This window comes from Hippopotamus amphibius, chromosome 11 (assembly GCF_030028045.1).
Source record: "Hippopotamus amphibius kiboko isolate mHipAmp2 chromosome 11, mHipAmp2.hap2, whole genome shotgun sequence".
NCBI classification, from domain to species: Eukaryota; Metazoa; Chordata; class Mammalia; order Artiodactyla; family Hippopotamidae; genus Hippopotamus; species Hippopotamus amphibius.
The window spans coordinates 96,175,889-96,192,408 of record NC_080196.1 but is presented as its reverse complement, the minus strand read 5'-3'; the positions used below and the strand labels follow the sequence as shown (position 1 = coordinate 96,192,408).

Sequence of the window (16,520 nt, the reverse complement as noted above, 5' to 3'; positions counted from 1 at the left end):
AGTATTCATACCAAAGACCTATATTTCTCAGGAACACAGATTCTAAAATTCCAAACTAAATTTTAGCATATTAAGTCCAACAATATATAAAATGAAATATATATCAAAATATATCATGAGAGAGTGGGGTGTATCCCAGGAGTTCAGGCTGGTATAACATTTGAAAATCAATCAGTAGAAGTCACCATATTAAAACAAAAATTTGTTTAAAACCCATTTTATGTTGACCAGTTCCATCATCAACAGTTGTCAAGTTCCAACATTCATTCTCAATTTAAACTCTCAGCAAACTAGGAATAAAAGGGAACCTTCACAATCTCATAAATGGTATCTGCTTTTTAAGTCTACAGCTAACATCATACTTAAACGGTAAAAGACTGAATAGTTTCCCTCTAAAACCAGGAACAGTAAAAACGTCTGGTTTCACGATTTCTGTTCAATACTGTATTTAAGGTTATAGTCAGGGCCCTAAGGTGAGAAAGGAAATAAAAGGCAACAAGATTGAAAATGAAGTAAAACTGTCCTATGATCACCGATGTAGCACATGTGATGGAATCTACCAGGGCTCAGCAGTGATCCCCAGTGAAACCCTTCTGAGTGCATTCCCACTGCCTGCTGTGGTTCCTCCCGTTTCCAGGCATCTGTATACCAGGCACCAGCAGGCATTTCTTCCACTCTCTCTCTCTACTGGCCACAGGGACTGCCATAGGAACAGGGTTGGGGGGATTTGGAGGGTCCACAAACTCTACAGGACCTAGTAGCACCCACATGTCTAACATCAGTGAGCTAGTGGACAGGGTGCTTCTCTACTGCAAATAGGCACGCCACCGAGTCAACGCGGGAGTCTAAGCCATGGCAGAGGTGGCTCGATGGGACATACTCCCCACCCACCCCTTGATAGGAAGGGAAATTCTGATCCCAATAAACTTGTTCCTTCATGAGCATCTCTATCGGGAGGAGCGCTGTGTACGCTGCCCGGAGCTGTTGCTCTGGGGGCGGGTGGATCAGGTTTCGGCCTCCTTCCAGAGCTGGGACCAACATTCTAGCGGTCCTCTCTACTTCTGTTGTCTCTGTCACAGTGCCCCAGCCGCAGCGTCTGGAATCACAGACACACCTAACTTGAATAGCAGTCCTGCTTGGGAGATGCCCGCCTAGTTTTTCAAAACTGCACTCTACTTCTCCAGCTTACATCCTGCTCTGTCACCTTAAGCCTCCCGCGCCGAAGCTAGCAACACAGTGGACCCTCTCACGTCCTTCTCACCTCTCACCTCAGCTCTTCTTCCGACTTTTTAACTTGAGCGTCTGCCTCTAGCCTGGCATCGGTGGCCAGCGACCTGCCCACAGCGAGGCCAGCCCACTGTGCAGCCTCGCGTCCCTTCTCTGCCGCAGCGCGCCACGTGCAGCTCCCGCAACAAGCCCAGCAGACCAGCGGGCCTTCGGGGAGTCCCGTACTCACAGGACGCTCCACAAGCATCCAAAACACAGGCCACCCCTCCCCACATAGAGGTCCACGGCCAGCTCAGGATTTCCCGTAGGTGGCAGCTTTGAAAAGCAAGGGAACTCACCCTAGAAGACTTGTCTTCAGTGGCCACAAGACGAAATCTCCGCCCCTGCCTGCCAGAATCTTGACGTTTAGAGAGCGCCCTTCACCGGGTTCAGGCACTACCCGGTCCAGGCGGTCTCAACATCAGATTACGCACGCGCGGGTCAAGCTCACGGACCAACCAGCAGTCACGTCCTCTGCGTGACTCACGTCCTCCAGCAACGATTGACACATGAAACAGCAAGGATGAACCGTAAGGTAGTTGGGCTGAGTTCAAGAAGCCAGATGAACAAGTAGAGAGGAGTGGGAAGAAGGAAAACAAAGCCGCATAAAGAAACTTTGGGGAGGTGCTAGGTATGGGCATTTCTGGATTCATTTCATGGGTATGTGTGAAGTGTACAATTTGGATATATCAGATGTATCAAATTGTACACCTTAAATGTGTGCAGTTTATTGAATGTTGACTATCCCTCAACAGAGCTATTTTTTTTGAACGTGAAAAGGCAGATTTTTCACCAAATAAATACTACTGTGTACTATTTTTCTTAGTGTGTTCTCATTTTTTCAGTGACAACAACCCAGTGAGCTGGATATTCTGGTTATTTTTACTCTGTTATTGTTATATATTATTATTTTATGATTGTACCCATACAACATACGATGAAATCAGAGGCTCAAAGGTATTACCTTGTCCAATGTCAGAAAACCTTCGTCAGCAAACATCATGTGAAACTCTTTAGAAGCAAATGAAATAAAGGGTAAAACTGACTTTATTTCGGCGGTGCTCACACATCGCCATCCCTGCCTCCTTACGATCCCCTCCCACGACACTAAGATTCTCACTAAATTCAAGAGTCCACACCACTGTCAATTCCCAATCTCCCCAGAAGTGTGAGGTAACAACAGCTCAATCTGCACTGTCCAATGCAGTAGCTAACACATCATTTCTGCTAAAGAAAATGTAACATCCAAATTAAGATGTGGTGTAACATATAGCCCAGATTTTGAAGATGTAAATATCTCATTAATATTTTTTATATTTATGACATGTTGAAATTATAATATTTTGGGTATATTGGGTTACATAAAATATATTATCCATTAATTTCACCTGTTTCTTTTTACTTTTTAAATGTGGTCCCTAGAAAATTTTAAATTACACATCTGTCTTTGCATTATATTTCTACTGTACAGCACTGATCTAAATCCTACTCAGAAAAGCAATGTTTCACCTTTTGGTATGACAATTTAGAAAATAATGAACTTGTATTTTGATCCTGGAGTGATCCAGCTTCTGATTTATAAAGGGTGGAAGGCTCTAGGTAGGATGGCACTGGGAGAATCTGTGGGGATACTTGGAGAAAAATGGGCCTAGATAGGATAGAAGATGATGATTGGAAGGAAGAGGGAGTACAGCTGATCATGAACTCATAGTAAGTGGTGGAAAATATTCAATCAAAATTCTACTTAAAGAAAACAGACCTAAGCAGAGTAGGAAATGATAATTGGAAAGCAAAAGGGGTACAGCTGATTGTGAACTTATAGTAAGTGATGGAAAATATTCAGTCCAAACTCTAGGATCAATTTTATGTTAGTTCCAGTTGTGGAATGCTTTGGGGTGCAGCGCTAGCATTTTGATGCCTCGAGCCCCAGTGGATGTTTGTAGCAGTCGTGGAAGTTGAGCCACCCCAGAGCTGTCTGGGTCCAACTGAGGACTTATGTGTATCTATGACTAAGGCAAGATCTGGGGCAGCAGATGAAGTTTTTGACTGTGGATTAAATTCTTGTTCTCCCCATAGACTTCGCTTCATGCCAGACTCTTGTGCACCATATTGCTCTCTCTACTGCTGTTTCTCAGTCAGCTAGAGCTCTGTCACCTCGTAGGGATTCATGTGAGTGCCAGTGAGTCCTGGAAGCCCTTCTTGGGCCTGCCGCACTCAGTCTTCCTAAGTCAGGTAGGTGCTTGAGTCCCTTTGTCCTGGCAGACTTGCTGCATTCCAGGTCTTGGTAGGTAGTATTTAGTTCTCATTATTTATATGAAATCCAGCTCAAGTAAAACTACTGTAGAAATTGCAAAGCATGACAAATGTTGCCACAGCAGAGCCAAGTCTTGCAGTAAAATTGTGTTCTTCCAGATTCTTTCCTCTGGAATGCCTCGTGCTGCCATGTGAACCCCCTCCCTAAGTGAGATCTTTCCATCTTGGTGGTTATCTTCCTGTTGTAGCTGTTAGAGAGTCAGTATATAGCATCCTTTTTATCACCTTCTGAATTTGGAATCAATGGAAAAACAGACCCAGGAGTCAGACAGATGGTGAGACAATGTGGTTTTAGATGAAAGGCCCAGAAATCTCCCTAATACTTCACCTCTGAATGAGACACCCACACAGTCACCAAAGGAGCTGGGCAGAGAAGACCTACCTCAAGTTTACTGCATGAATGAGCAGACCAGAGTGCAAACATCCTGCAGCATCCCCCAAAGAAAGAGCATCCAATAAGGCACTCAGCTGAGCATGCTCAGTAATGTCAACCAAATAAGCCTGGAGGAGTGAGGTGTGGGGAGAAAGGCAAGTTACTCCGGCAGAAGTCCCTCTGCATAGAAGCAGTAGGCCAGGAAAGTGGATATCCACCCCCCCCCAACACACACACACCCCTGCCTCTACATGTGTGTGTTTATCTGCATATTGTCAAAGATGTGACAGCATTTTATAACCATATTTGTCAGTACTTGGCATATAAAACTGTAGAATATATTTGCCTTGATAGAAGTTCCATTCACTTATCCCAAATATATTTGCTTGGTGCCTGTTACAGGCGAGTCACTGTTCTAGGTGCTACTAGGTGAAGAAACAGATGAAAATCCTGCCTTCACGGAACTTATATTTTAGTAGGGAAGACAGAAAAAATAAATGTATTCCCACAGCCCATAGCACAGGGCTTTCTTTGCCTAAGATGCTCTATAAGAGTATGCAAATCTGGAGACAGGTCACAAAGAATTTTGTGGAACCCAAAATAAAGGTCCTCATCTGTTTTACTCTTTAAATGGTTCAAACAGACTAATCAGAGTGGAGAGAGTATTTAACTCAACACCTTCCTCTAAAATATACTCAAGGTCCATTTCGTTCCAAGGTGGCCCTTCCACCTGTGATAACTAAAGCCCATGTTGTGAAAACATGGTGGCATGATGCTGGGTGGGTCTAGATTTCTCCCTGTATTGTAAATCTTGAAAGCTTTGAGAGTGGGAACTTAAGATGGGTGACGAGTTTTAGGCTTATTTGGAAAACGATTTAACGTGACATGCATTGCTAGTAAGCCATGGACTGAAACCCCTCAAAATATCCGTATATCAAAAAACTTCTATCATGTTATCAAGGAGAGGAAGATAGATTTGGGGAATTTTCCTAAAGGGCTTGAATTAATATTATCTTTTTGTGGTCCAGGAAATTTTGCTAACAGCCCTGCTGATTTTCCATCAAGGGTACAGTGTGATGGAGTGTACAGCAGGTTGCATTCATTCATAGATCAACAGTGAAGGAGACAGATTTGTCGTTTTTATCAGCATTAGCGGGGCTAAGCACATTTGTTCACAGGTGTTAGGAGTCACCGCTTGAATGAAAAGCTGGGCAGGGAAATAGTATTTGTCTAGTGAAAACATGAGTATATACACAGTGCGCACCCTAGAATATGGCATTCCACTTTCTGTGCTGATGTTAACGCACGTCGAAAAAATCTTGGCCTGTTCTCTCCTTGAGTTTGTGCCTTAAATTGAATTAGCACATATTAAATCCTTAGGATAAACTTATTGATAGGACAGTGGCATTTTGTATCAGCGACAACCTCTTCATTAGCAATTTGATGCTGAGATGGTCAGATGATCTATCTCAATTTTTTAAAACTAGAAAATGGGACTTGTGAACAGTGGCATATAAAATTCTTTGACAGACCTGTGATTGGGACTCAAAGTATCTAACTCCAAAATCTTTGTTTCGTCTCTGGAGAAATAATATCTCCTAGGTTGGTCCTATTGATTACTTGGGGGATTAAATTTGCTGAAGAAAGGCAGCCTGAGGCATGGGTCACAATAGAAATAGTCACTTTTTGAATCCCCTGGCCTTGCAACATGGGAAAATCCCCACTAAACCTTACATACACCATTTTCCTCATAATTTATGGCAATTTTTATTGTAAAACTGTGCATTAGATTCAATCCATATTTTGACCCAATGACCTTCAAGAACAGCATATTTTTATCACTTCTGTCAGACACTGTCAGATAGTCAAAACTATTGCCATTGGTTTACAGGTGTCCTTGGAAGGTGGGAATAAATTCTGGCTTGCCTATGAATTTTTTTAAGAAGCACATACGAGAAAACACAATACTTGGAAAATGAATAAAATATGAACTTCAAATTCATCGCATTCCCCAACAATAAGGAGATTTGGCCTAGATACTCTCACCTCTGCTCATTGTACCTACAGTGCTACAGACATCGCTGAACATCTGGTACCTGAGGTCACCCACTGTTCCATTCCCTTTCCCTCTGAGATATGCAGACCAGACCTTATCAGCATTTCTGGGGAGGATAATATAATTATATCAATTTACTGGATTTTGATGTGTGAAAAATGAATTAGGTAGTACTTTCCTAGCAATAGGAGTATATGCAAACAATGTTATTGAGTGAACATTATAAATTAATTTAACATAATTGTTACAGTAGATATTCTCTCATATTTCGACTGTCATCCCTCTACCAGAAGAACCAGCGTCACTGAACAAGTATGATTTTAATCAGGATCAAGTCTGAATTATTGGTTTATATCTCACCCAGATTTGTTTGTTTGTTTGTCTGTTTGTTTAGAAAATATTTACCTTGCTTAAGTTATAGATATTACCTGTTACTTGGAGTGAAGACTTTACAAAGACATCTCAGACTTGCATAGCTGCAAGTTTCTAATAACTGAAAAGGGAGAAGGGCTGCAATCGCAGTTTTTTCCAAAATGGATCCTCAAACCGGTGCCAATGTCCCTACCTCAATGACCTGCTTTTTGTAATTTTTCCAGCCATCACCATTTCTACTTTTCCCCATCCCTCTGGCTCCTGTTAGAGTCCCAGCCCACAGAAGGCTGTGCCAGAATGTAGCCATGATAATGATCAGGAACCCTCTTCTAATCCCACTCTACTTTCTAAGACGCTAAAGTGGGCTCCCTACGACTGACGTCACCACTGGTCCTTTGTAGGAGTTGATTTTCCATCTATCAGCTGCTACTGGAGATGCTGGGGTTTCCTTCTCCTCTTGCCCAGTGAGATCCTGTCCTGCACATTCCCTGCCATTCTGCGCCCCTTCCCAAATCCCTGTATTCTTTTACCCAGCTGAGACTGGGTGGGCGATGCTCAGAAAGCAAAGACCCTCTTTGTCCTGCTCTTACAGCCTGCACTAGAGCCAGTACCATGCAGGGCTTCAGCACTCCTTTCTTAACCCTTCGTTAACCTCCCAGCAGGAAGCCCAGCAAGGTCCATCTTACCCACGCCACAGGAAGAAAAAAGAGGAAGACGAGGAAAGGAAGGAAACTTGCCCCCGCCCCCGCTCCCGCTGAAGGCTCCCCAGTGTGTGACCTTGACACATATCAGAGTTTATTTCTCCAAGAATTCTGGGGTGGAGTTAGGAGCACAGCAGAAAAAGGGAAGGATCTGCTCAAAATAAATTGATGAGGTGGCAGATTAAAACCTTCCCTCAGTATTTATGTGCAGAATTTTCATACCTAGTGCTTTTTAGAAAATTATTGCTAAAATATAACAAAATAATAATTCTCCAGTGACTGGATAAAAGTGTGTCAAGTGCCTGTCCTGTACAAGGACCTGCACCATGTATGCACTATGGATGGACACAGGAAGAATCCCACAAAGAGTCTATCTACCCTTTGGAAGATTTGGGTTCCAAATGGCATAACATCACATACTAGCGAGCTCCAATGACATGATATTGATGATATGAACACCAGTCGCAACAATTCAAGCTTCTGAATGATGCGCACAGTTAGAAGACCACATTGCTGTACCACCTAGGAGTCAGAGAAAGTGCACTCTCCTTGGGAGGAATTATTTCCTATGCTGTGCTTTGTAAGCGGTGACGAACTCCTGCCCTTCTGACAATAAGTTATACTCTTTGCGATTTTTTTTCAGGTTGTAGGGATGGTGAGTATCTGCCCTACACTCTGTGTACCTGTTTTTCTTTAAAACTGACAGCAGGCCTTTTAAAAAAATTAGTTAACCAGCAGTAGGGGTGCAACCTGTGGTTATGAAATGGAATAATCTTAGCTAGTAGTTTATTGACAATAGCGAATAATTAGTGCCTTCCTGTTCCATCTGTTATAACTATTTTAATAGTCCCTTTTAGAAATATGCATAGAATTATATTCTGGGATCCATGATATATTAATAATATATTTCAGATCACATATAGCACTCTCAAAACCAGCATGAGCAAAATAATAACAACAGTAATACCGAACTTAATGTTTAAATAACAATTCACAATTCACGCAAAGTTTTGCGTGAATGCATTAACTCTTTACAACAACTTTATAAAGCAAATAAAATGGTCCTCGTTTTTATACATGAAGAAACTGTGGTTCCAAGAAATGCAGAGGTTTATTTAAAGCAGTTGTTCTCAATCGGGGTAACTTTGCTCCCCATCCAGAGACATTTTTGGTTGTCACAACTGGCAGGTGAGGATGCTACAGGCATTTGATGGGTAGAGGCCAGGGATGCTGCTAAACATCCTGTACAGTGCACAGGACAGACTTTCACATCGAAGAATTATCCAGTCCGAAATGTCAGGAGTTCCAAGGCTGAGAAAACCTGGCCTAGAATCACATAGTTGATAAGATCTATAAAATCACATAGTTTATAATTCTTAACCTAGTCTTTTTTTCTATTATCCTCAAAGTGGAATGTTTTCATCTTGAATTGAATGGGGAAGCATAACCTATTACATTTTATGTTATGCTCATTTTTGCTTCTCTTATTTCTGAGCTCCTGGGAAAGGGTGGAAAGTATACCTTTAGTAGACAAGGAAATGTTGCTAAATAGTATAAAATTGTTGCCAGTAACAATGAAAGAGCTTTGGGCATAACTACCACCCAACTCCCCTCTCCCACACTTGTCTGCCTTTATCCAACTTATTGTATCAGTAATGACAATTTTGGGGACAACAAAAGGTGATAAAATTTCGCTGTGTTTTCCCATTTCTAACACTGAGATAGACCACATCTAGAACCATGTAAAAGAGATGGGAGGCAGGAATAAATGATTGATGAACACGTGTGTGAGTTCCCAATTATCGATGCTAATGGCCCGTGGATGTAATGTGAATTCGCCAAAGCTGCTGATAACCCAAAAGTCATTTTTATTGAAATTTGGAATATGAAACACTTTTTAAAAGGAGAGTCATCTATCTAATAATTACTTTAATTTTGAGGTAAGCTACTACAGCAGTTATTTTTAATTCCCTAAATACACATCACTATGAGGCAGGAGAGACATCCAAGAACATGCTAGTCAACAGAGGATGCCAACAAAGATTAAAAACTGGAACAGAATTAGTAAAGGAATAGCTAAAAAAGCTATATACAGGCAGAGCATAGCCAGGAACAGTGGAGTTAAGTCATGAATCCCAGAGACAGACAGCTTGAGAGCCAGGCAGCTTGGGTTTTAACCCAGCTCTGCATACCCACAGACTTAATGACCGTGAGCAAGTTACATAATTTCTCTGTACCTCAGTTTACTCGACTATAAAATGGGTGTGTACTTACTACCTACCTCATAGGGTGGTTCCAAGAACTAAATATATTTTAAAATGTGCCTGGCACATAAGTGTAAGAGTGCTATATGTTGTTTATATTATGAAGGCGTTAGTGCAAATCAAGCAAACCTATGCATAGTGATGTGAAAACATGGCATGAAATACTGTTCAGTGAAAAAAGAAAAGAAATTTGCAGAGCAATAATTATAGCACTGTTCCATTTATGTTTTTAAAACCCTGATGACTAGATATGTGAATTATAGGTTGCATAGTGAGGAAGAAAAACTTTTTTTTTAATTAGAGATAATTAAGTTTATAATCACTTCTTGGTTCAAGAGTAGGTGGACACAGAGGCCACTTTGAAGCAGATTTTCTTCTACTTTTCTCAGTAATGGAATGTAAGACCAGGAGACCTGGTTGGCCCCAGAGGAAGGGTGTAGAAAGATCTTTTAAATTCCATTGAGGTTTACTCTCCCAAGACCCCTTGGTAAACATAGCTGGTCCCTTGGGAAGAGGTGGGCAAATTGAATGGGGTTCAGTGAGCTGCCTGGAAGGACTGACTTCTTCCTTTCTCAGAGTAACATGGTTAGAACATCTCTGTCTGCTGTGATAGCATGATCATGTCAGAGGTCTATTGGCAGGAATATACTCCAGTGGTCCTGAGGGAAAAGGAGACTGGCTGGGTGGCCAAGCCTAAGCATCGTGGCCTAGAGGTGATGGGGATGCTCATTTACAGTCCAGGTGTTGCTGAGGTCAGAAGTCCATTTGGGCCAGCATCTTTGGGCCAGAAGTCACACATAGTGAGTCAGAAGTGGAAAATATTGAAGCCCATGTGTAGGGCAGGACTGTGGTTCCTGCAGGGATCCTAGAAAGGAGAGCATCACTGTAGCTATGGATGACACCATCAGACTGCACAGGACCAGCTATTGATACTGGCTGGGGCAGTCATGGAAATCCCAGCAGGAATGGATAAGGCTTGCCAGTTCTCTCTCCTCCTGGATTTGGGAAGCAAATTGGATCCCTTGGACTGAGTAAGTACTAGAGTATTAAGACAGCTAGGGAAGTGGTTCATACAGGATTTATTAAAATAGATGTAGATGTGAGTTTAGGTTAGGTGTAAATATATTAATCAAAGATAGATGAATAAATAGATCAATGGGAGGATTTTGACCCTGAGAAATGGTTTGACCTTACAATGTATTTGGAACTCTAGCAGTTGCAGAATAGATGCAACTATTTCATATCAGTTCAAAACTCTGGACCTGTCTTTGCGTGTGTGTATGTTGTTTGTGTGTGCCCGAGCACACGCAATGCAAAGGTCTCAGGACTAACAAAATTGGCATCATCTGGCTGCTTGCAAAGTCATGGGTCCAGTGATACACTGGTAAATGTTTAAAATCTGGCTTTCTGGGGGTGGGGGGTGTGAAGTGGAGAGAGAGTCCTAATTTTTAGCATTTGCTGATTTCAGTGGTATAAAATGCTCCCACCTGGCCAATTTCAGCTATCTTCGTGACATCACTGAATGTAGAGTTGGAAAAAACGTACACAAGTGCCATTCCTGAGCTAGAGCACGCTGGCTCCAGCACACACACCACTGCATGGGTCCCTGTCCCAGATTCACTGAATCAGAACCTCAGGGGTTGGGGCCCAGGGGTCTGAGTTTTAACAAGTCCTCCAGATTATTGTGATGCTCACAAAAGTTTGCAAAGCTCTGCATGTGTGTTGTTTGCAAAATCATCATGGACGTTAGCAGGCTCCTAGGTTTCCTGCAGAGGCGAAAGTTCAGGGGATGAGGACACCCAAGTGAGCAACTTTGTAGAAGCCACAGATTCTCCCATAAAGGGAGTAAGAGGTTGTGTACTTCCACCTAGAAACTCATTAGTAGAATCAACAGGTGTCAAGGCAGAAAGAGGAAGAGCCCAAACAATACATTTGAAGAGAGAGCAGCCACAGGAACAACTAAAACATGGAAGAATGAGAATGGGATTTGCCAGCAGTCAATCCTAGAATACCCAAGGAGAACTGCTCAGAAGTTTCTTGTGAGTTAGCTAAGAAATAAATACAAAAATTAATCTTTATCAAATTCTATCAGTCAAGCTATATATAACCTAAATGCAACCTGTAAATGGCTTAAACAGCATGTGATAACATTTGTCACTGACTAAAAATACGAGGGTGAGTCAAAAATTATCCGCACTCTGGATATTTTAAAACTTCTATAAATTCTATAGCCATAGTGCAGGTAATTTTTGACTCACCCTCGTAGATTGAAGCATCAAATCAGTAAATTTAGGTCTCCACAACTGAGCTTGAGAGAAATAAGGGCAATATCAGGCAATATCATTTGACTTATTGTGAATATACATATATGTTATAGTGTATACATTTTTAACTTTTAAATTTCTGAAATTACAAAGAAAACACATTTTTTATTGTGGTTAAAGAAACACTTAACAAAATTTGCCATCTTTGCCATTTTTAAGTGTACGTTAGCGTTCACTATATGCACATTGTTATGCAACAGACCTTAGAATTTGTCATCTTGCAAAACTGAAATTCTTTACCCATTGACCAATGATTCCCCTTTTCCCCTCCCCCCAGCCCATGACAATCACCATTTACTTTCTGTTTTTATGAATTTGACTACTTTGGGCGCCTCATATAAGTGGAACCCTGCAGTATTTGTCTTGTTGTGACTGGCTTATTTCACTTAGCATAATGTCCTCAAGGTTCATCCATGTTGTCATGTACGATAGGATTTCCTTCTTCTTTAGGACTGAATCACATTCCATGGTATGTATAGACCACATTTTCTTTAAAAAAAAATTTTATTTATTTATTTAATTGGTTGCACCGGGTCTTAGTTGCAGCACATGGGCTCTTTCAGTTTCGGTAGGTGGGCTCCTTAGCTGTGGCACATGGGCTCCACGGTTGTGACATGCAAACTCCCAGCTGCAGCATGCATGTGGGGTCCAGTTCCCCGATCGGGGCTCGAACCCAAACCCCCTGCATTGGGAAGCGCGGAGTCCCAGCCACGGAGCAACCAGGGAAGTGCCTAGATCACATTTTCTTTACTCTTTCATCCTTTAGGTTGCCTCCACCTCTTGGCTCCTATGACTTATGCTGCAATGAACACAGGTGTGCAAATATCTCTTTGAGAATCCGTTATCGATTCTTTTGGCTATATACCCAAAAGCGGGATTGGAAAACACATTATTAAGTTATTGATTATTCGTGAATAACATAATAAATACAAAATTTTAAAAGTCATAGCTAGACATTTGTTGAAAATTGACAAAATCTTTATGCCTGTGCAGAGCACAATGTGAAACACTGGAACAACAAAGAACTCTAAGACAGTCTCTGCCCTCTAGAGATTTAGAGTCTACTTGGTGGGGGAAGACTATATAAACATAAAATTACAATAATTTCTAAAAATAAATGAACTCATCTCATACATTGCTGGTGAAAGAACATATTGGTCAAACCTCTTTGGAAAACTATCTGGCAGCATCTACCAAAACTAAAATGTGCCTACCTGTGACTCAGCAATTTTAGATACTCTAGGCATATAATAGATAATCTCAGGTACAGATGCAAGAGAAATAAGTGCATATAACCTCCATGTATGTACAAGACATGGATAGACTTTTTAAAGCAGCTTTGTTCACAGCAGGCAAAATTTTGAAAACTGAAATGGGGGGGAGAGAATGGGGGATTGAATGGATAAATCGTTGTATATTCTTACAATGGAATACTATACAGCAATAAAAAGAATGGTCTGCTCCTAAATGAAACCACGTGGATGAATCTTATAGATGTAATGGTAAGTGAAAGAAGCCAGATACACATGAATATCTATTGGATGATTCCAAGTTCAAAAACAGGCAAAACTAATCTCTGGTGATAGAAGTCAAAGAGTGTGGGTACGACTTTGAAGGAGAAGGAGGTAGCCTTCAGGATTGGAAATGTTCTATATCTTGGTTTGGGGGGTGATTACACAGGTATATCTCTATGCAACAATTTATCAAGGTGTAGATTTTTAATTTTTCTGTATGTATGTAATACTGAATTTTTTTGTAGTTTTTTTTTTTCAGAAAATTTTTTCCAAGTTGCTTTATTTACAGTGCCAACTCTTAAAAGTCACTAAAGTTAACTGGACTGCAAACTAGGCAGAAATTGCTTTACAAAAAGAGGGAAAATCGAAAATGCCACTTTCTATAGAGAACCCACAGTTCAATTTTATTCAGAGCAAAGAAAAAAGAACTTTTGATCATACTAGAAGAAATGGAGACTTAAGTTTGGAATCTGTACTGAAAGTACACCTGCAGTGAGGACAACATTCTGCTAATACAACTGATTTGCTGCTGCATTTGTTGACTGTTTTCCTAATATTAACAATTGTAAACAAAGCAGTGCAACTAGTATTTGGAACAATCCTTACAGTGTTACAGTGTCAGACACAAAATTTCACTTCTCCTCACACCACTGGTTCTCTTTGCCTACCTGGGCTTCCTCTTCTTCAGTAAAATCATTTTTGATATTGAATGTCTTTCGAATCTCCTCAGGAGTTTTCCCCTTGATCATATTGGCAACAGTCTTGCAGGTAACATCAAGCAAACCTTTGATGTCTAAGTAGTTTGCAGCCAATATAAGCTTGAAAAGTGTTCCTTGGTCAACTTTCAGGAATTCTTGATCCCAAACAGGGATATCATCTGTTCGCTCTTCTTGGTCCTCATCATCCTCAGGAGGAGGAGGATCATCCTTGTGGTGGGTGCACCACTGAGTGACCTTTTTTAATATTGCTGCATTAACACTTGGCAAGGGGACTGGATCATCCTCTCCTTCATCATCCATTCCCAATCTTCCAACATGGTCTTGACAGTCACAGATTGTTTTGCAATTTCAACATCAACTTCGAATATCTCTCCATCAGAACTCTGCAACTTAACTGAAGGCATGGTGTTAGGTCTCAAGGAGATGGCAGGCCGGAGGCTGAGGAGAGCCGGGCGGCGTCTGCAAAAAGAAAAACAGAAAGGCGGAGAACAAGGCCAATATCTTTTTTGTAGTTTTTAAGTAAATGAATTAGTTCAGAGCAAGAGGTGATGGAGGAAGATCAAAAAGTCAGAGCAAACTTCAAAGGGGGGATGAGAATTGAGCTGGTAAGAACTGAACTGCGTGAGGGAGGTCAGAGAAGAGAAGAGAACAAACAAATGCATAGTGGCACAGATGTCCAGAAAGCTTGGCAAATCCTATGCTTGCCTCTCTAACACCCATCTTCCCTTCCCCCCAGTATATAATAAGACTTGGGAGTTGGGTAGGATTGGCTTCACCTCAGCTCCAGGAGTGGGCTTTAACTGGTTTGAGGCTTATCGACATAATTATTCAGGGATGAACATAAACCAGTCATGACACGGTTTGGGTCGAAAGTGGGTGTCTTCCTAAGACGGTACAGTTAGAGTTCAGCTGAGACTTTAGTGTCAAGGCTCAGAGAGAAACAGCAAGGATCTCTTCCTGGAGGCAAACAAAAAAAGCTTATAGCTTCCGTTTTGGGTGGGAGCCATATTTGGGAACGTGAGGGAGTGAACCTGACATATAAAGTTGGGCTGAGCTGAGAGAAACGTGGAGAAATGAAGCTGGAGTTCTAATCGATGGCTCTAGCCTTTTTAGATTTGCAAGCCTGTTATTGTTTACACCAGTTTGAATGAATTTTTCTGTTGCTTTGTAACCATATAGCATTTCTAGTAACCTATACATAGCATCTCTTAGATGATTCTCCTAGTTTCCATGGCCAGAGCCACTGTCCCTCTTTAGACTCTCATAATCGCTGGTTGAGAGAACCACAATAGCTTTCTAACCAGTCTCTGCTTTCCGTTTCTTCTCACCTTCATGATCCGCTGTATTGTTTTCTGGATGATCTTCTCAGTCATATTTGATCCCTGCTGCCACGTGCATGACCCTGATAGTTTCATGGTTCAGGAATAAAGGCCAATGGGTCCGAATTTGCCAACTGAGTTTTAACACTTTAGTCCTTCAGTTCCACTCACAAACCCTAACCAGATCCTCACTCTCCAGCCTTCCAGCCTCTGCCAGAGTTAGTAATTCAGCCCGGAATGGCCTTCTCTCTCTACCCGCCTGATGGGAATACCACTTCTCTTTCCAGATCCAGTTTAAATGCATCTCTTCTAAGAAGCCTTCTTAGATTTCTTCAGCTTCTAATTACTCATGTGTTATAGTCTCCTGGCATGATTTCCCCTCTTGATAGCTGTCAGCTCAGTCTGTCAGGAGTCGGGGTGTTTTATGTGTGTCTGGCTTACCAACTAGGGTATGAATGCTAGGAGGTCAGAGGCCTGGTTTTCCATCTTGAATTCCTCGCTGCACCTTGCAAAATGTTTTTCATAGACACACTGCTCAATAAAGGTTGACTAAAGACCAAACCTCCTTCAGGGAAGGAGACGGACTTTGAGCTTGGAGAGGTAAGTGGAGGGTAGGTATATCAAGCTCAATAAGTTTTATTGCACTATTGAATAGGTGAAAGTTTCTCCTGCTGTTTTCCAAAATTCCTTCTATTCTTCCTACATTATTTTTTTTTAAACCTTTTATCTTTTTATCTACTTCCTTTTCTTTGGTGGGGGGTGGCTGTTGGTTTTTGAAATAGTATGCAGTTTGCTATGAGAAGAAGTAGAATGAAAAGGTGATTAGCTTTCTTGTCTGTTCTCCATTATAATCCCAAAATACGCTTCACGAATATGCTTGCGAGCAAATGAAGCCCATCTATGCAAGCAGTGATTTTAACCATTTTTGATGGTAACCCTGTACACACACACACACACACATATACACTATACTTTGTATATACATCTAAAACAGACTCTTGTAAAACAACACTCAATTCATACAACACATATCGATATTCGATTTCACTTCAAGCAAACAAAAAGTTGATCACAAACCACTAAACCAATTTCATGCCAATAAGGAGTTGAGACCTGCAGTTTGAAAAATGTGACACTAAGGTATACTATATGTTCTAATCTCTAGGTTACAATCATTGGATGAGCACTGTGCTAAGTGTTTTCGCTAATGATATTATATTTAATCTGTTATGATAATTTTATAACAGATTGTTATACCCATTTTGTGGATGAAAAATCTGAAGCTTGAGGCAAAACAAA

General features: G+C 41.2%; 1 pseudogene; it reads right to left on the bottom strand.

Annotated features, from left to right (window-relative positions):
- Positions 1 to 13,697: 13,697 nt before the first annotated feature.
- Positions 13,698 to 14,306, bottom strand: LOC130831840 (S-phase kinase-associated protein 1-like; annotated as a pseudogene).
- Positions 14,307 to 16,520: the final 2,214 nt, after the last annotated feature.